The sequence below is a fragment of the Macaca nemestrina genome, chromosome 12 (assembly GCF_043159975.1).
Source record: "Macaca nemestrina isolate mMacNem1 chromosome 12, mMacNem.hap1, whole genome shotgun sequence".
Lineage (NCBI taxonomy): Eukaryota > Metazoa > Chordata > Mammalia > Primates > Cercopithecidae > Macaca > Macaca nemestrina.
In genome coordinates this window covers 56,922,910-56,947,086 of record NC_092136.1, presented here as the reverse complement: position 1 = coordinate 56,947,086, position 24,177 = coordinate 56,922,910, and the positions used below count along the sequence as shown (strand labels likewise).

The following is a 24,177-nucleotide window of genomic DNA, read 5'->3' as shown; positions in this document are numbered from 1 at the left end:
GGTCTTGAAATCCTGACCTCAGGTGGCCTCAGCCTCCCAAAGTGCTGGGATTACAGGTGTGAGCCACCACGCCCAGCCAGGAATGGATTTTTTAAATGTGGTGTATCTATACAGTGGGATATTATTCCACCATAAAAAGGAATAACATTCTGATACATGCAGTGTGAGTGAGCCTTGAAAACGTTATGCTAAGTGAAAGAAGCCAGACACAGAAAGTCACATATTGTATGATTTTCCATCAATCCATAGAGACAGCAGATAAGTGGTTGCCAGGGCTCGGGGGGAGAAAGAAATGGGAAGTAACTGCTTAGTGGGTATGGGATCTCCCTGAGAGTGGTGAAAATGTTTTGGAACTAGAAGTGATGATTGCACAATATTGTGACTATAATTAATGTCACTGAATTATACACTTTAAAATGGTTAGGTTTTATGTTGTATAAATTTCACCTCAAACATTTTTTTAAAAGGTAGACTTGGCTGGGCATGGTGGCTCACGCCTGTAATCCCAGCACTTTGGGAGGCCGAGGGGGGGCAGATCACGAGGTCAGGAGATCGAGACCATCCTGGCTAACATGGTGAAACCCCATCCCTACTAAAAATACAAAAAATTAGCCAGGCGTGGTGGCGGGCGCCTGTAGTCCCAGCTACTCAGGAGGCTGAGGCAGGAAAATGGCATGAACCCGGGAGGTGGAGCTTGCAGTGAGCCAAGATAGTGCCACTGTACTCCAGCCTGGGCGACAGAGCGAGACTCCGTCTCAAAAAAAAAAAAAAAAAAAGTAGACTCACTAGTGCTCACTGTTATACTTCCCAGTCCACAGAAGTCTACCGTCCCAGTCACTGTGCAGTTAGGCTGGGCCGTGTGACTGTCCAACCCTCGTCTAGCCAAGAGGCTGTGAGCAGAAGTAACACACGTCACTTCCAGGCCACAGCATTGAAGAAGGGGTGAGAGATGTCCATGCCTCTCTTCTCTGCCACATAAACCCAAAGCCATGTAAGACTGTAGCGGACTGGTTCCCTGAATAAACCAGTATCTCCCTACTGATCCGTGCTGGCCGTGCTGGATATGTACAAAATATCCTCATTGTCTTAAGCCACTGAAATGTGAGAAGCTGTTATTGCAGCATAAGCTTAGCTCCTCCTGACTGATACAGGATCAGATCTAGGAAGGCCATGAAGGCAATATGAAGGAATTTGAATTTGATTCTGAAGGATGTGGGGAGACAATATTTTTGAGAACAGTGATATGATGTGCATTTGAGGAAAATAACTCTAGAAACAAAAATAGCTCTTAACCTTTGCTGCATGTCAAAAATCACCCAAAGAGAACTGTAGTCATCTTCCAATTCCTTTATAAATTCTTTAAATAATAAAATATTTGTCCTCTGGAGGAAAAAAATCACCTGGGAAGCTTTTCAAAACACAATGCTCTGGTCCAAGACATCTCCAGGTATCCTGAATCAGAGTCTTTATGCTAGGCACATATGATTGAAAAAAAATTATGGGAAATTCTAGACTAGAGGTTAGAGGCAAGGAGGAGATGTCAAGTTCAGAGATGACCAAATTCACATACTTAGTGAATTCAAATAAACATTCTAATAAAATAATGGAACAATAAATGCTTAGGGAGTTTCGATTGAAATAGTTAAGTTATGAAAAGTTTAGTCACATTAACATTTGTACAACCAGAGTTATTACTTTGAACATTTAGGTACCAATAGAATGGTGGCGGTAGTTTTCAGGCATCTACTCTATTACTAACTAAGCAGCAGCCTACCCCAACATTTCCATTATGCTGGGGACCATGGTTGACATATCACAGACAAAGGACAGAGCCATCTTCAGTCTCCTGGAAGGCCAAACTGTTACATCTCCTTTCCTTCTTTGCTTCCTTTTTCCTTTTCTTTTAGGATAATTGGCATTCTGTGCTGTTCTTAATTCCTTCCTCCTAGGTACTCATCAGTCAACTTTCAACTAATCAAGACTTGAAGAGCCAAAATATTTAAGAGCTCAAAAAGCCTAGGTTACAGATGCATTGGAAACTGTCACTTTGAACTCTGTGTGTGTGTGTGTGTGTCTGTGTGTGTGTGTGTGTAGTTTTTACTACCAAATGTGATTTATTATATGATTGCTAAGAGTCTCAGCTTTCCAGAACAGAGTTTTCAATATTGTGAAGAAATAAATCGTTTTCTGACAATAATTCAGTTTGTGTTGCAAAATGCATCTTCAGAGCATCTCAAGAGAAAGTGATCTCCAATAAATAGCACTAAAGCTGACTGACAGAAAAACTATCTTCATTTCTAAAATGGACAAGCCTTGAAGCAGGAGGATAGCTTGAGGCTAGGAGTTCGAGGTCACAGTGGCTATGATCACGCGTGTTATCTCCTGGAGGTAGCAATAATAAAAAATAAAATAAATAAATAATAATAAATAAAATTAACAGGCTTCACTACAAACCTCCTCCCAATACTGAATACTGCTCAACAATCCTTTTATTCCTAGTGATTTCGATCCTCTTCTTGTTCCCCACAGCAACTGTCCCAAGTCTCTCTGTTCCCGAAACTTCCAACTACTCACTCTCAGGAGGTAACCTTGCCTTCACCACTGAGAAAGGAGAAGTGTAAATTCCCTCAACTTTCCCCTACCATGTCCAAATGTATCTTCATTCCCCCATCTCCTGTCTCAGAAGCATGCTCACTCTATTTCTTTTGAAGAATAACCCTTACCTATGTTGAATCTCCTGTTTCCTTCATCTCATGTCTTCCTCTTTCCTGTTCTTCCCTTTCATTTTTGTGAGTACCCCCTCCAGTGGTTTTCTGTGAAAGGCTGCAGAGGAGGTAATTTTTTTTTACCAGCTGGGAAATATAATGTATTTTTTTTTTTTTTTTGTCTTTGGAGGCTTGTAGGATCTTTTCCTGAAAATTCATAGTGATGTGCCTTAGTATGGGTACTTTTTCAAACATTGTTCTAAGGCACTTGGTAGTCCTTTTTAATCTGGAGGCTCATGTTCTATAGTTCCGGGAAATGTTCCTGTACTGTTCCTTTAATAATTTCATCCCATACAATTTCTCAAATTTCTCTTTCTACAACTCCTATGACTTCTATGTTGGACCTCTTTGATTGATCTCCTAATTGTCCATCTTACAGTCTTTTTGTTCTACTTTATGGGAAATTTTGTAAATTTTTTCTTCTAATTCTTCTATCAATTTTTAAAATTTCAACTATGATATTTTTACTTTCCAAAATGTCTTGTTATTTTTGTTTGTTTGTTTTTGAGATAGTCTCACTCTGTTACCCAGGCTGGAGTGCAGTGGCATGATCTCGGCCCACTGCAACCTCTGCCTCCCGGGTTCAAGCGATTCTTGTGCCTCAGCCTCCTGAGTAGCTGGGATTAACAGGTGCCCGCCACCAAACTTGGCTAATTTTTGTATTTCTAGTAGAGACAGGATTTCACCACATTGGCCAGGCTGGTCTCAAACTTCTGACCTCAAGTGATCCACCCACCTCGGCCTCCCAAAGTGCTGGGATTACAGAAATGAGCCAACATGCCCAGCCAGTCTTGTTCTTGTTGTTCCTTTTCTCTAGAGTATCTTAAGCTTCTTACTTAACTTCTCTATTCTCTTAATATCTCTATAAACTCCTGTCTCTATGACCACTCTTTTTCATTGTCTTTCATTTACTATCTCCTTCTCTGTATACTCTTTAATTGGAATTTTTTTTCTTGGCTCTCTTCTACACAGCCCATCCTGGGCATCTTATCTATTTGCATGGTTTCAATTAAATTTAGCTGATATTGCCAAACTATTATCTCTAGCTCTGACTTCTCTCTTTTAATTTCTAGACCTGAACTTCCAATTACCTTGTGGATATCTGCACCTGGATGTTCCACAGACACCTCAAACTTTACATTACATTGCTAGCTTCCGGCATCCTATGCTCCAATCTCATAAACAACTTGTCATTTCCCAGAAAATATTATAAAAGGTAACATCTCTGATGGGCCCAACTCAAATGTCACCTTTTTAACAAAGCCTTCTCCAACTTCCTCCTACTCCTTGGCAGAATAGATTACTCTCTCCCTTGGCACCCAAGGCTCAGTTCATAGCCCATAACAGTTGTTCATAAGTATTGCTCACCATGAGCCAATCTGCTGACTGCCAGATTGTGAGCCTCTTGAAAGCATCGGTTATTTATCTATCAGTATAAGCTCCATCTTTAACCTCTAGCAAATAGCTGTTAATAAATAGCTGTTGAATTACAATAATTTCAGGTGAACATACAGTATAAATATTTGACTATGTAATCATTAATCATAGAATGTAACCAGAAACCCACTAGAAAAATACTACGTAAGTTTCAAAATGCATCTATGGTTATTTTTAATTTTAAAATATTATCATTTTTTGGTTGGGCACTGTGGTTCATGCCTGTGGTCCCAGCACTTTGGGAGGCCAAGGTGAGTAGACTGCTTGAGCCCAGGAGTTGGAGATCAGCCTATGCAACACAGCAGGGTCCTGTCTCTAGAAAAAATACAAAAATTAGCCATGCATAGTGCTGCATGCCTGTGGTTCCAGCTACTTGGGAGGCTGAGGTGGGAGGATCTCTTGAGCCTAGAAGGTTGAGACTGTAGTGAGCTGTGATTGCACCACTGCACTCCAGCCTGGACGACAGAGTGAGAGTCTGTCTCAATCAATCAAACAATTTTTAAAGATTATTTTTTAAAATAAACATTCCCAATCTTATCTAAAGGCGCATTCTTTATAGTCACTTGCACAGAGTTACTTGCTCAGAGTTCAAAAAGCTAATTCCGTTTTAAATCATCTGCTCACCCAGGTGGGCACCTGAACAGCTCTTAGAATACAGAACACATTTTGTTGTTGTTTTCATTTGGGATAACTACAGATAAAACCAAAGAAAAGGCAAAAAGAGATCTCTTTGGAATATATGACCCATATAAACATTAATAGTGGTTAGCCAACAAGCATTTTGATCATTTTTTTTTTTTCCAGAAATGTCAAGTGATTAAAGAGTGAAGAAAACAAAGACACTCTAACTAGAACACTGCTACTAAGGGCATTATGAAACTGAATGAAGAATGTTCATTCCTATGCAGGGATTAAGTGTCATTAGGGGTTTTTTGTTTACTTTAGTTTGATTTGATTTTCTTTTTCAAACTAAGCCCTAATGCCAAGTCTTACTTTTTTTTTTCTTTTTCCTGTTGAACTGATGCTATGTTAAGATATAAGCACAAACATCTCATAAGTGTTTTAAATCCATCCAATTGTTTAAGAAGACATACGTGCTGGGCCTATGAAACCAAAACATTAGAGCTAGGAATTTTGATGAAGATAATAATTGCTTACAGACCAGCTTGTTTTAACTTGCTGAACAAAGAATACAATTTTATACCACATTTTCATCAGAGGCTTTTTCTCTACATAATCACTACTATAATGAGCACTTTAAAAAGGGAGATTATTTACAGGTTAAGGAGTAAGGAACTTATCAATTAGATTCCATCATCTTCAAAATTTCACTTACTCAAACTTTAGATTAATAGAAAAACTTTTTTGGCTGACTTAAGTGATGTTTTGAATCTTTACAAACCATTTGTTTAGTGTGCACAGCATAAAATCTAGGAATGAAGATACCCCATTCTTTCTAGTACTGCCCTCAATGGTTCTATAGCCTTGGCTAGGTCAGTAATTTCTTTGTATCTTAGTTGACTTCTTGGATTTTTCCTGTATAGAGATACAGTTCCATCTCTCTCACATCTTAAAAATGCATTCAGGCTCTATGCCTGTGTCAGAAGTTGCTCTCTCACTCCTTTCATTTGGTTACTTGGATCACTTGCAGACCCTCTAATTCATGATTCAACCAACATTTATTAAGGACTTTCTCCATGACAGGCAATTCAGTGAAGGTGAGGATGAGATCAGTCCCTAAAAGGATACTAATACTAGTTTACTAACAGAAAAAAAAATCCCAGCCATCCAGTAATTCTGTTGTTTCACCCTAACTCTTTGGACTTCCTTTTTTTTTTTTTTTTTTTTTTTTTTTTTGAGACAGGGTCTGTCCTCCAAGCTGGAGTTCAGTGGTGCAAGCATAGCTCACTGCAGCCTCAAACTCCTGGGCTCAAGCAATCTTCCCACCTCCGCCTCCCAAGTAGCTGAGATTGTAGGCACGAGTCACCACATCTGATTTAGATTTCCTATTCTTTATTTCCTCTAGAATATTCAGCTAGAAATTCTAAGAATTAAGTTGTGGTAGGTTTACAGGATTGGGTTAAGGCAGTCATTCAGTGATGGGTGGTTACAGGGCCAGGCAGTCTAGGAGTCAACATGGTTTCAAAACAGAGGTAAGTCATGGAATGGAGCAAAGTCACCAATTTCACAAGATGAAGATAACTCTTCATGCATGGTACCAATGATGACCCTTGGTTTGCTGAATCCTTTGGCCTTATAACTCTACCCTTTAAGGCAGAACTCTCTAGACCTCACTCTGCAAGCTATGTTGACTTCTGATTCTCTTAAACAGGGAGCCATTCATCTCAGCCCGTAAGTCTTCAGTATCAGTGTGTTAAAGCCAGAGTCATGTCTTCCAACTAAGTCTGAAATCTTGTAAACAGAGGAAAGGGAGGTGGGAAGTAAGAGATCTATGTTGTTCAGAAGGACTAAGGGGCCATTTTTTAACGGCAGAACTTAAATTTGAGACTCCCAACTTCGGATATTTGCTCATTCTTCCCCATCTACCAATTCCATTGGTACCTGTGTGACAACTTCCTCCTCTGCTTTGTCTCTGACCTGTCGCTTGCCCTGATCCTTGCCATTCAGAGGCCATTTGGCTCTGATCCATGACCTTGTTCTAATCTTGGGTCACGGATATGCTACCAATCTAAAATGTTTATCTGGTTCCTGACCCCTAGCCTAGGCCTGATCACAAACTAAATTATTCTCTTGCCACCTGTCCCATGACATGCATGTCAGTCTCATCACAGTTTCTTGTCCTGCTTCCCCACCCACGGCTGCCTATAGTTCTAGTGCTGGCCAAAGTTATAGAATGTTTTTAAATTCATTCTGGAAGGACAAAGTAATTAAGAGATAATTAGTTTATGTGACAGCAATATGCAGAAAGGACATAAATTTGCTCACAATTAACTGTAGTATGTGCATCAAGTTATTATATCTTTCCACACCTCAAGCTTTCAATCTCTAAATTAATACATTTGCTACCACATTCTCTCAAAGATATATTTATGCATACTTAATTAACATGTACTCTGGGAGTGCAATAAAGCTATAATACATTCCTGCTTCCTAACTATATAATGAGTATTTAAAACATTTAGAAACAAATTGGCTCCCAATAAGGAATAAAAATGTTGAGTAACTTATTTTTCAAATATAATATCTATGCCACTTAACTGAATATTTCTGAAATGTTATATAAAAAGAAAAATATTATAATTGAATCAAGAAAAGCATACTATTCTGAAAAAATTCAGTGGTGGATTCTTTTTCATGGTAAAGAAGGATTTTGGAAATGTTGACAACTATCCCATAATTAATAAGTTTTATATGTTCAGCTATAATTACATTGAGTTTTCAGAAAGAGAGACTAATATGAATAATATTATAGGAAAGGAATATTCTTTTTTTTTCCTAATTTTTTTTGGTGGGGAGAACAGAGTCTCAGCTCTATCACCCAGGCTGGAGTGCAGTGGTACAATCATGGTTCATCGCAGCCTTGACCTCCCAGGTTCAAGTGATCCTCCTGCCTCAGCCTCCCATGTAGCTGAGACTACAGATCCACACCAGGCTAATTTTTAAAATTTTTTTGTAGAGACAAGGTCTCACCATGTTGTCTGGGCTGGTCTCAAACTCCTAGGGTTAAGCAATCCTCCCACCTCAGCCTCCCAAAGTGCTGGGATTACAGGCATGAGTCACCATGCCCGGCCTAGGAATATTCTTTTGAGTACATTTTATTAGGTTAACTTGCTTTAAGGCTTTGCCTTTTCTACTAGTGAAGCACTAAAACATATCCATTTTCCTTTTAATTTAAAGACACAAAGATTTTCATTGCTCTTACATGAAAAGCATTCTAAAGTGTTAGAATAAAGTTTACTTCTAAAATGTGAAAAAGTTAAAGGAGATTCCTCACCTCAATTCTTAGGAGATACTGTATCTGGAAAGGGTAAACAGAAGCAAACAGTTTCCTGAAATTGTGCCAAGGCTACATGTCAACTGCCCGGCAGGAAATGCTTTGGAGGACCTAGATAAACAGACTATCATCTTTCTCTGGCTTTTTATAAAGCAAATGTACTGAGTTAAACTAGCATCATAGACACAATAAGCAGAAAAGGGAACCAAGAAATTTTGAATAATAGTCCTGTAGGATTTATGACAATTAAATAAGTGGTCTGTCTGTCACTTTTAATATACATGAACCTCACTGCTCAACAAACATGTACTGAATACATGTCTGTTGGATTTTTGCAGTAAATTAAATCTTATCATTCCATTAATTTTCATCATGATTTTGGTGAAGATTTATCTTTTTTTTTTGGTGGGGGTGGAGACAGAGTTTCACTCCTATTGCCCAGGCTGGAGTGCAATGGCGCGATCTTGGCTCACCACAACCTCCGCCTACTGGGTTCAAGCGATTCTCCTGCCTCAGCCTCCCAAGTAGCTGGGATTACAGGTATGTGCCACCGCACCCAGCTAATTTTGTATTTTTAGTAGAGATGGGGTTTCTCCATGTTGGTCAGGCTGGTTTTGAACTCCCAACCTCAGGTGATCTTCCTACCTTGGCCTCCCAAAGTGCTGGGATTACAGGTGTGAGCCACCGCTCCCGGCCTGTGAAGATTTATCTTACAAGAAATTTTCATTTAGCAGCAGCTGTTAATATTTTAGCATTATAGAATGATAAAGCTTTCTTACATTTATATAGCGAATAAGTTTTCAAAATATTTTGCATTATCTTCATTTTTTCTAACATCTCATTTCATAAGTGCTAGCAATAATGCTTAGGCAGGTTAAACAATTTGGTTGTAGTCAAAGATTAAGTTAGTCAGAGAACCAGGTTAAAATCAATTTGCCTGAAACATTTGCTAGTATTTTCCCTCTGTCCCCACTACATAACAGAAAATAGATTTGAAAATCCCACTACTATTTTACTAAAATAATCCTCCTACCTCACCTTATTTTACTTTACTTAACTGCAAAAAGGATGATAATCTATGTGTTAACTGAGAAGATCTACTGTCAACCAAATAAATCTGCCTTGCATAAAGTCTACTCAGCCCTTCTGTACCTTTTTTCTCTCCACCAGCCACATGATCTATTCAGCACCAATCCTAACCACCCATCTTCTCTTTCTGCTTTCTCATACTAGAAGCATCCTCTGCCCCACATACCTTATGCCCAGTCTTGCCTGGTCACAAAGGGGAGCAAAACTTCCCTAATTAAAGGAATAAAGTAATATAAAAGGTGACATACCTCTCTACTTGCTATATTCTTTACTCAAGGCACCTCAGGGCCGGGCGCGGTGGCTCAAGCCTGTAATCCTAGCACTTTGGGAGGCCGAGACGGGCGGATCACAAGGTCAGCAGATCGAGACCATCCTGGTTAACACGGCGAAACCCCATCTCTACTAAAAAATACAAAAAACTAGCCGGGCGAGGTGGCAGGCGCCTGTAGTCCCAGCTACTCGGGAGGCTGAGCCAGGAGAATGGCGTAAACCCGGGAGGCGGAGCTTGCAGTGAGCTGAGATCTGGCCACTGCACTCCAGCCTGGGCGACAGAGCTAGACTCCGACTCAAAAAAAAAAAAAAAAAAAAAAAAAAAACACTTTATTATAAAATACGCTTTGTGTTAGATGATTTTGCCCAACTTTAGGCTAATGTGAGTGTTCTGAACATGTTTAAAGTAGGCTGTGCTAAGATACAATGTTTGCAGATAGGTGTATTAAATGCATTTTTAACTTATAATATTTTCAACTTAAAATGAGTTTATCAGGATGTAACTCCTTCCTAAGTCAAGGAGCATCTGTACAAAACTGTTAAAACAGTCATTTCAGGATTTTGAAAACTGAGACTGGGCTCGGTGGCTCATGCCTGTAATCCCAGCACTTTGGGAGGCCGAGGCAGGTGGATCACCTAAGGTCAGCAGTTCAAGACCAGCCTGGCCAACATGGCAAAGCCCATCTCTACAAAAAAATTAAAAAAATATAAAAAACTAGCCAGGTGTGGTGGTGCATGCCTGTAGTCCCAGCTACTCCGGAGGCTGAGGCAGAAGAATCACTTGAACCTGGGAGGCAGAGGTTACAGTGAGCAGAGATTGCGCCACTTCACTCCAGCCTGGGCAACAGAGCACGACTCCATCTCAGAAAAATAAACTAACTAACTAACTAGAGGCACATGACAAATTAAAAAGCATTTATAAAGGAAAAAAAAAAACAAACTATTGAACCTTGGTAAGAAAAATATGAATCTATGGTATTTTGAGTTTTTCCAATCCCTACACTCCCTACCCCCAGCTCCAACATAGTAGTTCTATCAGGACAGTAAAATCCATGAAAATCAGCAGCTCTGCAATGTAATTTGGTACGTAGGGCATTGTCAGAAACAAGTGATCTTGGTGGTAAATGATGGGGAAAGTCAGTATCATTGCTGGTTGAAATTGTAGTTTTGGTTGGGACAAGTAACAGACCAGTCAGAAATTTGACAGGTAGATGTAGGGAAAAAGACAGCCATAGTGGAACCTGACACCCTGTCTGGAAGGCTGTGTACAAGTGCATGGTTATGCATATGCCCAGGACAGACCACAGTGGGCTACAGATGTTAATGGCTGAACGTGAAGCCTTGCATACATAGAAAGAAAATTGGGGCAGACTTGACTGAATTCTATTTCTTTGTTCTTGTTTTTTTAGAGATAGAGCCTCACTACAGGCATGCACCACCATGCCCAGCTAATTTTTTAAAAACTTATTGTGAAGACAGGGCCTTGCTGTGTTACCTGGGCTGGCCTCAAGCTGTTGGTCTCATGCAGTTTTCCTGTCACAGCCTCCTAAAGCACTGGGATTATAGGCATAAGCCATAGCCACATGGCCTTGACTGAACTTTAAGTGTGTTCCCTAAACCATACACAGATTAATTAGCAAACAGTAGAGCCTTACTAGGCTTAAGATTAAGGTTAAGTACAATCTCTTCCCAGTTATTAGCTGACCACTAGCTATGATGACCCAGGGGCAATTCCTAGGAATCAGACTTAAAAATAAAACCAAATTGGGCACAGTAGCACACATCTGTAGCCCCAGTTACTAAGAGGCTGAGGAGGGACAACTGCTTGAGCGCAGGAATTCGAGTTCAGCCTGCACAACATAGTGAGACCCCATCTCATAAAAAATAAAATAAAATAAAGTAAAATAAAATAAAGCAAGAATTAGAAACAAAAAAATTAAGGAGAGATGTCAGTAGCTACACACTACAGGGAAGAAAGACTACAGAATCAGTCCAGTCAACTCACTAAACAAATAAACCAACAAACAGCAGCAATCTCAACAATCCTTAGGTAGGGGTGGAAATCAGAATCTGGAGTTGCCATTATACATTACTTAAAATAGCGATCAGCAAACTACAGCCCATGGCCTAATTATGGCCTACTGCTTGTTTTTTAAATAAAGGTTTATTGGAAGACATCTACTTTCATTCACTTATATATTATCTATGGCTACTTTCACATTACAACAGAGACCACATGGACTACAAAGCTTAAAATATTTTCTATCCAGTCATTTATAGAAATACATTGTTGACCTCTGATCTAAAATGTTCAGTTTTCAACAAAAAATTGCAAGACATACAAACAAACAAAAAGTGGGGCCCATATACAGAAAAAGGTGCAGTTAATGGAAACTTTTTATGTAGGGGCCCAAATGTTAGACTTAGCAGACAGACTTCAAGGCAGCTGTTGTAAATATATTCAAAGAACTAGAGAAAACCAAATTTTAAAAATTAAAGGAAAGTATGGCAACAGTGACAATATAGAATACCAATAAAAAGAAATTAAAAAACAAAACAAACAGAAATTATGGAGTGAAAAAAATAATTGAAAATTCACTAGAGGAGCTCAAGAGCACATTTGAGATTACAAAAAAAGAATCAGTAAACTGGAAGATAGATAGGTCAATAGAGATTACACAATTTGAAGAAAAGAAAAGAAAAAGAATGAAGAAAAATGAACAAGCCTCAGAGATTTGAGAGATACCACCAAACATACTAACATATGTATAAGAAGAGTCCCAGAAAAAGAAGAAAAAGAGAAGGGGACAGAAAAACTATTAAAAAAAAAATGGCTGAAAACTATAAATTTGAGGAAAAACAAATCTACACATCCAAGAAGATCAAAAGAACTCCAAGTACCATAAACAGAAAGAGGTCCATACCCAGAAACACCAAGGTTAAACTGTTGAAAGATTTTCAAAGAGAAAATCTCATAAGCAGCAGAGAAAAATGGATCATAATTTACAAAGAAACCACAATCAAATTAACAGATGACTTTTTATCAGAAACAATACAGACTAAGAAAGCAGGGATCAAAGTATTTAAAGGAAAAAAATGTGCCAACTAAAAATTTTACATCCAGCAAAAATAGCCTTTAAAGGCTTTAAATGTGAAGGTGAATTCGACAGTTGATAAAGACTGAAAAAATTTGTTGTTGCCAGCTTGCCTTATAAGAAATATTGAAGGAAGTTGTTCAGGCTGATGGGAAGTGATTTCAGAGTTACTCAAATCTACAGAGAGGAATGTAGAACATCAGAAATAGTAAATATGTGGGTTAATATAAAGGACTCTATATTTTTTCCTCGTAACTTCTCATTTATTAATATAAAGGACTCTCATTTTTTTCTCATAACTTCTTTAAAAGCCATAAGAGCATATAAAGCAATAATTATAACACCATGTTGTTGAATCTGTAACATATATGAATGTAATATAACAGCACGAGAAGGGGCATATGGAGTTATATTGGAGAGAAGTAGCTATATTTTACCTAAATTAAGTTTATATCAATCAGTAGATTGTGGCCAGGCATAGTGGCTCACACCTGTAATCTCAGCACTTTAGGAGGCCGAGGTGGGTGGATCGTTTGAGCCCAGGAGTTAGAAGCCAGCCTGGGCAACATGTTGAGACACGATCTCTACAAAAAACACAAGAATTGGCTGGGCGTGGTGGCTCACGCCTGTAATCCCAACACTTTGGGAGGCCGAGGCGGGTGGATCACGAGGTCAGGAGTTCGAGACCATCCTGGTTAACATGGTGAAACCCTGTCTCTACTAAAAATACAAAAAAAAAATTAGCCGGGCCTAGTGGCTGGTGCCTGTAGTCTCAGCTACTCAGGAGGCTGAGGCAGGAGAATGACGTGAACCCAGGAGGCGGAGCTTGCAGTGAGCCAAGATCATGCCACCCCACTCCAGCCTGAGCGACAGAGTGAGACTCCGCCTCAAAAAAACAAACAAACAAACAAACAAAACCACCACAAAAATTAGCCAGACGTGTTGGTGTGTGCCCATAGTCCCAGCTACTCAGGAGGTAGAGTTAGGGGATCACTTGAGCCCAGGAGGTGGAGGCAACAGTGAGCCACACTTGCACCACTGCAGTCCAGCCTGGGTCGCAGAGCAAGACTCTATCTCAAAAAAAAAAAGAAAAGAAAAGAAAACAAGAAGAAGAGGAAGAGGAAGAAAGAAGTAGATTGTGACAAATAAAGATGCATATTCTAATTCCTAGAACAATCACTAAAAAAAATTTTTTAAAGGCTGGGCGTGGCGGCCCATGCCTGTAATCCCAGCACTTTGGGAGGCCAAGGCGGGTGGATCACCTGAGGTCAGGAGTTCAAGACCAGCCTGGCCAATATGGTGAAACCCTGTCTCTACTAAAAATACAAAAAAATTAGCCTGGCGTGGTGGTGGGCACCTGTAATCCCAGCTAATTGAGCAGCTGAGGCAGGAGAATCACTTGAATCTGGGAGGCAGAGGTTGCAGTGAGCCGAGATCATGCCATTGCACTCCAGCCTAGGCAACAAGAGTGAAACCTTGGTCTAGAACTCCTGACCTCAACTGATCCACCTACCTCAGCCTCCCAAAGTGCTGGGATTACAGGCGTGAGCCATCATGCCCGGCCCCTAGTTTCTTAAGGTAGAAACTTAGGTTATTGATTTGACCTATATTCTTTTCTAATATAGACATCTAAAGTTTGGCACTTCCCTCTAATCACAGTTTCAGCTGCCTCTCATACATTTTGATATATCATATCTTTGTTTCCATTCAGTTCAAAACATTTCCTAGTTTCCCTTGTGATTTAGTCTATAACCCATGGATTATTTACATATGTGTTGTTTAATTTGCAAATATTTGCAGATTCCCCAAATTTTCTATTGTTGATTTCTAATTTAATTCTATTGTGGTTAGAGAACATAACTGGTATGATTTCAGTCCTTTTAAATTCATTGAGACTTGTTTTATAATCTAGTAATGATCTGTTCTGGAGAATGTTCTGGGAGTATTTGACAAGAATGTGTATTGTGCTGTTGTTGGATGGAGTTTCCTATAGGTGTCAAGGTGGCTGACAGTATCGTTTAGCCTTCTATGTCTTTGCTGATTTTCTGTTTGTTCTATCAGTTATTAAGACTGAGGTATTGGGCCGGGCGTGGTGGCTCATTCCTGTAATCCCAGAACTTTGGGAGGTTGAGGCGGGCAAATCATGAGGTCAGGAGTTTAAGACCAACCTGACCAACACAGTGAAACCCTGTCTCTATTAAAAATACAAAAATTAGCCGGGCGTGGTGGCACGCACCTGTAATCCCAGCTACTCAGGAGGCTGAGGCAGGAGAATAGCTTGAACCCAGGAGGCAGAGGTTGCAGTGAGCTGAGATCACGCCATTGCACTCCAGCGTAGGTGACAGAGTGAGACTCCGTCTCCAATAAAAAAAAAAAAAAAAAAAAAAAAAAGTGAGGTATTGAAGTCTCCAACTACCACTGTTGAATTGTCTATTTCTTGCTTGAATTTTGTCAGTTTTTGCTTTGGTATTTTGAAGCTGTGTTGTTAGGGTCATATACATTTGCAAGTGCTATATCTTCCAGATGTAATAATTTGTCATTTTTATGATTCTGATATGTCCCACTTTGTCTAGTGATATTTCTTGTCTTTAAGTCTATTTTGTCTGATGTTAATACATTTACCTCAGTAATCTTTTTTTGGCAAGGGGAGACGCTTAAAGCAACACAGGTTTATAATTTTAAGGTTCTGGAGGTCAGATGTCTGAAATGGTTTTCACTGGACTACAATCAAGGTATTTGCAGGATTCTGTTTCTTTACTCCAGCAATAATATGTGTACAGTTTATATGGTATATATTTTTCCAATCTTTGACTTTCAACTTATTTATGTGTTTGACTATAAGTTGTGTTTCTTGTAGACAGACAGTTGGATCTTGCTTTCTAATCCAGTCTGACAATCTCTGCTTATAGAATGGGCTGTTGAGACCATTCACATTTAACACTATTATCGATATGGTTGAATTTACATTTGATTGCAGTGACGTGATCTCGGCTCACTGCAACCTCCACCTCCCAGGTTCAAGCAATTCTCCTGCCTCAGCCCCCCGAGTAGCTGGGACTACAGGCATGCGCCACCACACCCAGCTAATTTTTGTATTTTTAGTAGAGACGAGGTTTCACCATGTTGGCCAGGATGGTCTTGATCTCTTAACCTCATAATCCGCCCACCTCGGCTTCCCAAAGTGCTGGGATTACAGGCATAAGCCACCACGCCTGGCCATCTGTATTTTTAAAGGTTTTATTTATCTATTTATTTTTTGAGACAGAGTTTCACTCCAGCATAGGCCAATATGGTGAAACCCCGTCTCTACTAAATATAGAGAGGCTACTTATATTGTAGTCTTATATTGTAGGTGGTGGCATGCACCTGTAATCCCAGTTACTCGGGTGGATTAGGCAGGAGAATCAATCACTTGAACCTGGGAGGCGGAGATTGCAGTGAGCTGAGATCACACCACCGCACTCCAGCCTGGGTGAAAGAGTGAGACTCTGTCTCAAAAGAAAAAAAAAAGGATATTAAAAGTTGGCAAAACTTTCCCTAGACTGACCAAGATGTTTAAAAAAAAAAAAAAGCAAGATAGAGAAGGCACAGATTACCATAATCAGATCTTAAAGAAATAAAAAATATTGTGAGGGAATATTATCAATAGCTTTTGTCAACAAATTAGACAACTTAAGTGAATGGGCAAATTCTTAGACACCAAGTATTGAAACTGACTCAATATGGAATAGAAGATCACTTGAGTCCAGGAGTTCAAGACCAGCCTGGGCAACATGGCAAAACCCCATCTCTACTAAAAAAGTATCAAAAAAATTAGGTGGGCCTGGTGGTGATGCATGCCTGTAGTCCTAGCTACTCGAGAGGCTAAGGTGGGAGAATCACCTAAGGCCAGGGAATTGAAGCTGCAGTGAGCTGTGATTATGCCACGGCACTCCAGCCTAGGCAACAGGAGTGAGACCTTGTCTCAAAAAAAAAAAAAAAAAAAAAAAAAAAAAGAATAGAAAATATAAGTAGACCTAAAACAAGGAAAAAAGTTGAATTAGTAATTAATTAAAAATCTTCCCACAAAGTAAAGCCCAGGCCCAGATGGTTTCAATCAAATGCTTAAGAATAATACCAATTCTACACACTCTTCCAAGAAATAGAACATTCCTAAATCATTCTATGAGGCCAATATTATCCTAATACCAAAAGAGACAAAGACTACAAACAAGAAAACTAAAGATCAATATCCCTCATGAATATACACAGAAAAATCCTCAGTAAAATACTAGCAAACCAAATTCAACAATGAAAGATTGGCTTAATATCCAAAAATCAATTCATTCAACACGTATTAATAGAATAAAAAATGAAAACCACATGATCACATCAATGGATGTACAAAAAGCATCTGACAAACTTCAACAATCATTTATGATAACTTTCACTAAACTCGGAATAGAAGGAAACTTCTTCTCAACCTGAAGAAGCTAATTAAAATTAATTTTTTTAAGATAGATGAGAACTTCCTTAACCTAATAAAGAGTATCTACAAAAAAACAAATATCATACTTAATGATAAAAGGCTGAATGTTCTGACTCTAAAATTGGGAACAAGGCAAATATGTTCCCCTTGCCACTTCCATTCAACATTGTACTAGAGGTTCCAGCCAGTGCAATTAGGCAAGAAAAAGAAATCCTGACTGAAAAGAAAAAAGTTAGCCTTTCTTTATTCACAGAAGATCTGATCCAGTATGTAGAAAATCCTAAAGAATCCACAAAAAAATTATTAGAACAAGTAAATGAGTTTAACAAGATTACAGGATACAATATGAAAAAGTCAACTATATTTCTATACACTAGCAATAATTTCATCTGAAAATGAAATTGAGAAAACAATTTCATTCCCAACAGCATAAAAATACTTAATAAATTTGTTAAAAGAAATGCAGTATGGGCTGGGCGTGGTGGCTCATGCTTGTAATCCCAGCACTTTGGGAGGCTGAGGCGGGGAGATCACAAGGTCAGGAGATCGAGACCATCCTGGCTAACACAGTGAAACCCTGTCTCTACTAAAAATATAAACAATTAGCTGGGCGTGGTGGCGGGCACCTGTAGTCCCAGCTACTCAGGAGGCTGAGGCAGGAGAATGGCTTGAACCCGGGAGGGGGAGCTTGCAGTGAGCTGAGATGGCCCCACTGCACTCCAGCCTGGGCGACAGAGCAAGACTCCATCTCAAAAAAAAAAAAAAAAAAAAGTGCAATATGTACACTAATCACTACACAACATTAGTAAAAAAAAAAAAAAAAAAGAAAACTGAAATACATGGACAGACATTCCATGTTCATAAATTCAAAAACCCAATATTGTTAAGATTGCAATTCTTTCTCAATTGATCTATGAATTCAATATAATCTCTAGCAAAACATCAACAGTTGTTACACAGAAGTTGACAAACTGAATTTAAATTTTATGGAAATATGACTGTACTAGAATATAAAAACAATTTTGAAAATGAAGAACATAGTTGATATACTTCCCAATTTCCAAACTTACTACAAAACTACAATAATCAATACAGTATGATATGGCATAAGGACGAATATATAGATCAATAGAACATAATTTAAAGTCTAAAAGCTAACTCTTACATTTATGGTGAATTGGTTTTTGACAAAGGTGCCATGGGAATTTAATGAGAAAAGGATAGTCTTTTATACAAATCGTACTGAGAAAATTGAACATCTGCATGAAAAGAAATGAAGCTAGACCCACCTCATAACGCACACAAAAATTAATGCAAAATGGCATACAGTTAAATGTAAAAACTAAAATATACAACTATTAGGAGGAAACATAGAAAAAAATCTTCAAAAAAATATTTCATGACCTTAGGTTAGGCAAAGATTTCTTAGATGTAACACCAAAAGCACAATTTATAAAGGAAAAAAATGTTAGAGTTCATCAAAATTTTAAACGTTTGTGCTTCAAGTTACACCATTAAGAAAATGAAATACATGACACAGACTGGGAGAAAATACTTATGAATCATACATCTGGTCTGGGTGCGGTGGCTCACGTCTGTATTCCTAAGAGAAATGAAAACATGTGTCCACACAAAGTCTTACTACGCATTATCAGTGATAATAGCCCCAAACCAGAAATACTTCAAATGACCACCAACCGGTAAATGGATAAACAAAATGTAGTATGTTCATATAATGGAATAGTATTCAGTCATAAAAAAAGAATGAAATACTGATACATGCTACGACGTGTGAGCCTCAAAAACATTATGCTGATTAAAAGAAGCCAGGCAAAAAAAAAAAAAGAAGGTCACATATTATCAGATTCCATCGATATGAATTGTCCAGAAAAGGCAAATTCATAGAGACAGTAAGCAGAAGAGTGGTCACCTAGGTCCAGAGGCAGGAGCTGAGAACTGACTGCAAATGGTGTACACTAGAGATTTTTCTCAGGTAATGACAATGTTCCAAAACTGCATTTTGGTGATGTTGACAACTCTGTAAATTTACAAAAAATATTGAAGTATACACTTAAAACAGGTAAATTTTATCATATGTACATTATACCTCAATAAAGAAATCTTTTGAAAAAAAAAGCTACATGAATTTCAACTGTTTATTTTCCAAATACTATTCATTTAAGAAATATCTTCCAAATACTATTCCTTTAATCTCTGACTTTTAAAAATGACAACATTTTAATCATTCCTGTTCTGCAACCAATTTTTCAACTCCCAGTAAGTTTTAAACAGATTGTGAAAGTTAATTCTCAGAAGTTCGATTCATTTTCTTTAATCTACATCATCGACAATTTTGATAATGAATTCCTTCATTCCCCAATAACCCAATGAGTTCATGTAATCAGGCAAAATGAATGATCTAATGACTCAGACTGTAATACTATTTTACAAAGCTGCGATGATTCCAAAGCTCTTCAGTCTGCTGGAGAAATAACAATACCATTTGTCAAATAAAATGATTTATACAGTTTCTGGTATGTACAGTATAAATCACTGTCTAACTCTGGCACAGTACCCACTTTTGCATCCTGGGTTTTTAGCCCTTTTTGGCCCCCTTCACATAAAGAAAAGCGATTTACATTGCTCTTCACTGGACTTGTTTTTTTCTCCCCAAAAAGTCCCAAATACAGTACCAGTCTCTTTCCCCATTTCACAATTAAAGACCTCTTCCAACGCATCTACTCCAAAACATAGAACCCTGACAACTAACTTTCATCTGTTCTCCATAGTGAATTGACCCTTGTGAAGATAGAGGTCATTAAAAAACTCATACCAATAGTTTATTTTTATGTCAATACTGACAGTCTATTTCTCTGTTGACCAGGCACATTCCTAATTAGTTGCCCTCTCTCCATTTACAATTCCATTTTCAATTCTCACCAGTGGCTTTCATTTGGTGTGGGCTGTATTTGATCCACAAGGGGCCTGATAGTAGGTCATGTTCTATCATTATTCCCAGTCAATCTTAGAAAAGATAAAAAAGAGTCTCTCAAGTCTCTCAATCTGTGGTTTACAGAATGAATCTTTAAAATTATAAATATACACATATAAAAATATGTTTACAAGTAGAAAAATAAAAACAAATGCAAAGATTTAATTTAGAGTCTTCTGGCTTCAGTCTCATTCCAAGCGTCTTCTTTCCCATACATTTCTAAATGTTAAATTCTGAGAAAATGTAGTTATAAATGAATATTCATTACATTCATTAAAGTGCATGTACACAGGTGGTTTTTAAATAGAAAAGCCAACCCTTTTTTTTTTTTTCTTAAGATAGGGTCTTACTCTGTTGCCCTGGCTGGAGGGCAGTGGCATGATAATAGCTCACTTCAGCCTCAATACCCTGGGCTCAAGCAATCCTCCCATCTCAACCTCCTGAGTAGCTGGGACTACAGGTGTGAGCCACCATGCCAGACTAATTTTTTAATTTTTAAAAAATTAGAGACAGGGTTCTCACTATGTTGCCCAGGCTGGTATCAAACTCCTGGACTCAAGTAATCCTTCCACCTCAACCTCCTGAACTTCTGGGATTACAGGTGTGAGCCACCACAAAGCCACCTCTTTATCTGGGCTAACAGAAGTCTATTTAACTTAAAAATTAAATCAGAGTAATTTCAACAAATGTCTATTGAACACCCCCCTCCCTACTTAACAGGCCCTGGAATGTTTAGGGACAAATAAGGAACAGTTTCTGCCTTCAAGGAGTTGAAAGGCTGTTGGGAGAGAATATACCATAACTACACATAATATAAATTAGATTGGAAAAGTACATACACAAAAAATTTTTTAAGGCTATGGCAACAGAGGTGGCAACTGGGAACCACTGGGAAAGGTTTCAAAGAGTGACCTGACAAAAAGAAAGTAGTGCCTCAACTGGAATGCCTAAAATAGAATGGGGAAGAGAGACAAATGAGATGAGGTGTGGCTATGATACTGGGTAAGTGAGAGCATATTTTGGGAGACCAGGCTGAAGCTTAAGATAATAATACTAGCTAATATTTACTGAGCACCTACTATGTACCAGGTACTATTAATGCACTTTATATATATTAACTTGCTTGATACTCACAATAACCCTATGAGGAATGTGCTAAAACCTTGAAATCCATAAAAAATAAAGAGGACCAAATTCTGTCCCACTCTAGCCACACTTATTGTAAACGCAGTTAACAGGTGTCTCATCTACCTCTTCTCTCACTAATTCCTAGGTCATCCTTCAAGGCCTAGCTTGAAAACTACATTCTCTGCAAAACCTTTCTTGATCCTCCCAGCTGAACAGTCTCCTAAGCTTGATAGCATTTTATCTGTGTCAATCTTATGGCATGTCCGAATATTTTGTTCTTGGCATTATAGATTTTATGTGCATTCTTCCCTCTTTTTTATTCTCCGTTAGTCTGATCCACATTCTGTTCCCCACAACTCCTAGGGCAGTGCCTGGCACATACTAATGCTAGCTAAGTCTATGGAGCACTTTGTCTTTGCAGGGCACTGTGCTAAGCATTTTACAGGAATTATCTCACAAAATCCTTATGGCAACCCAATTCACACACTCAAGAGCTGTTTTCAGTCCTTACTGTGACAGACAAAATAGTAAATACTAGACCGGGCGCGGTGGCTCAAGCCTGTAATCCCAGCACTTTGGGAGGCCGAGGCGGGTGGATCATGAGGTCAGGAGATCAGACTATCCTGGCTAACACGGTGAAACCCCATCTCTACTAAAAAAATACAAAAAAAATTAGCCTGGCGTGGTGGCGGGTGCCTGTAGTCCCAGCTACTCGGGAGGCTGAGTCAGGAGAATGGCGTGACGCCAGGAGGCGGAGCTTGCAGTGAGCTGAGATCGCGCTACTGCACTCCAGCCTGGGCGACAAGGGAGACTCTGTCTCAAAAAAAAAAAAAAAAAAGAGAAGAAGGAAAAAGAAGGAGGAGGTGGAGGAGGTGGAGGAGGAAGGAGGAGGAAGGAGGAGGAGGAGGGAGGAGGGGGGAGGAGGGGGGAGGAGGAGGAAGGAAGGAGGCAGGAGGAGGGAGGAGGAAGGAGGAGGAGGGAGGAGGAGGGAGGAGGAAGGAGGAGGAGAGAGGAGGAGGGAGGAGGAGGAGGGAGGAGGAGTAGGGAGGGGAGAGGAGGGGGAGGAACGGGGAGGGGGAGGAGGAGGGAGGAGGGGGAGGAGGGGGAGGGGGAGGAGGAAGGAGGAGAGAGGAGGGGGAGGGAGGGGGAGGAGGAAGAAGAGGAGGAAGAGGAAGAGGAAGAAGAAGAAATGGAAAAAAAAAAAAAAAAAAGACGGCAGAGCCAGAATTCAAACTAGCTCTCCGGAGTGGATATACAGGACCCCATGCACGTATAACCACTACGTGCTAAAGGAGGCACTTGATGAACCTTTATTGAAGGAAATGTTTTGGAATACCACTAAAATGAAAAATCATGTCAAGGATAACGAAGGGTTTCACTCACTGTCATTCCTTTTTATGAGGGGAAAGCAGAAAATTTGCAAAAATTAAATAGTACAGACGGAGGTCGTATTGGTCTCCTACTACTCACCTGGTACCTCATAATTGCTCATCAAGCCATCTGTTGAGACTAGGTGACGATGGAGGGTTTCTTTCTTTGCTTTTTCATAAACCACAGAGGAGACTTAAAGGAGGATTTCTTTGTGTCCCTTAAAGTGACCCCCACTGAGCGTGTCCTTCAAAGGGGACCTTCCTAAGCATCAGCGCTTTGCTGTGCGCTGGGTGGTGCGGCTGAGTCACTAATTAGCAGTGAGAGCCTGTGTTGTATCTCCTATCAAATAACCAGCGGAGTGGAGTGACAGGTCCTCACTTAAACATGGTTTAAGTAAGCATTCACAGTTCCTTACTTAAACATGATGCAGCCTTCCTGAAAGATGGAGTCAGACCCCAAGAGAACAGGTCTTCAAAAATGTGTGAATCCGTACTTAACCCTGGAGGGGCGAGAAAGCTGCAGTAAGGGATTATAAGAGACCCTACAACTCCTCAGGCGCCCTCTGCCCTGGGGGCCAGGAACATCTGCAGACAACCCCGCCTCCGTCTCGCCTCCATCCCGAGCCGTTCCCTTCTCCAAAGGCCACCTTGGCAGCCACACAGTTTGGCCTAATCACCTACTCAAACAAAAGTAGCGACACCCCAAAATGTAGACCAAGCAGAAAGAGGCGCTGGAGGCACTTGCCTTGTTCCCCATGATGTTTTTGAGACGGAGTCTCGCTCTGTCGCCCAGGCTGGAGTGCAGTGGCGCGATCTCGTCTCACTGCAACCTCCGCTTCCCGGGTTCAAGCGATCCTCCCACCTCGATCCTCCCGAGTAGCTGGGACTACAGATGCGCGCCACCACTCCTCCTACTGTGTGTGTGTGTGGACACAGGTTCTCGCTATGTTGCCTACCTAGCTGGTACCCCATAACCACTCCTGGTTAAAGTGAGTGTGTGTGTGTGTGTGTGTGTGTGTGTGTGTGGACACGGGTTCTCGCGATGTTGCCTACCTAGCTGGTACCCCATAACCACTCCTGGTTTGTGTGTGTGTGTGTGTGTGTGTGTGTGGACACGGGTTCTCGCGATGTTGCCTACCTAGCTGGTGTGTGTGTGGGGGGGGGGGAACACGGGTTCTCGCGATGTTGCCTACCTAGCTGGTACCCCATAATTTTTTAGCCCAACAGGAGACCACCTGCCTTTATACCCCAGGTCCATCAAGTTAAGCAGCGCAGTAGCCCTCTAAGGGCCAGCTCCACACCCAGGGATTCCTCCGACAGCGCGGACAGATGTCCTGGGAGGCTGGCTCAACTCGGTCCCCAGCCCCCGGCCCCCGGCTCCCAGCTACCGGCGCCTCGCCTCCAGCGCTCAACAGTTAACAAGGCAACCCGCGCGCAGACGCCACGGCCGCGGCGCAGAAGGCGTGTTTGGCAGCCCCGCCGCCCCGCCGCCCCGCCGCCCCGCCGCCCCGCCGCCCCGCCGCCCCGCCGCCCCGCCGCCCCGCCGCCCCGCCGCCCCGCCGCCCCGCCGCCCCGCCGCCCCGCCGCCCCGCCGCCCCGCCGCCCCGC

General features: G+C 40.4%; 1 long non-coding RNA gene across 3 annotated transcripts; it reads right to left on the bottom strand.

Annotated features, from left to right (window-relative positions):
* Nucleotides 1–791: 791 nt before the first annotated feature.
* LOC105488739 (uncharacterized) lies at nucleotides 792–24,057 on the bottom strand. Of its 3 annotated transcripts, XR_011610853.1 has the most exons (7): nucleotides 23,763–24,057; nucleotides 23,315–23,707; nucleotides 22,670–23,069; nucleotides 20,020–20,103; nucleotides 19,010–19,117; nucleotides 2,724–2,823; nucleotides 792–2,382 (listed from the first exon to the last, which is right to left on the bottom strand). It is a non-coding gene; the product is annotated as an uncharacterized lncRNA (long non-coding RNA). The 3 variants fall into 3 exon arrangements; XR_011610854.1 differs by lacking the exon at nucleotides 20,020–20,103; XR_011610852.1 differs by lacking the exons at nucleotides 19,010–19,117; nucleotides 20,020–20,103.
* Between the last annotated feature and the right edge of the window lie 120 nt (nucleotides 24,058–24,177).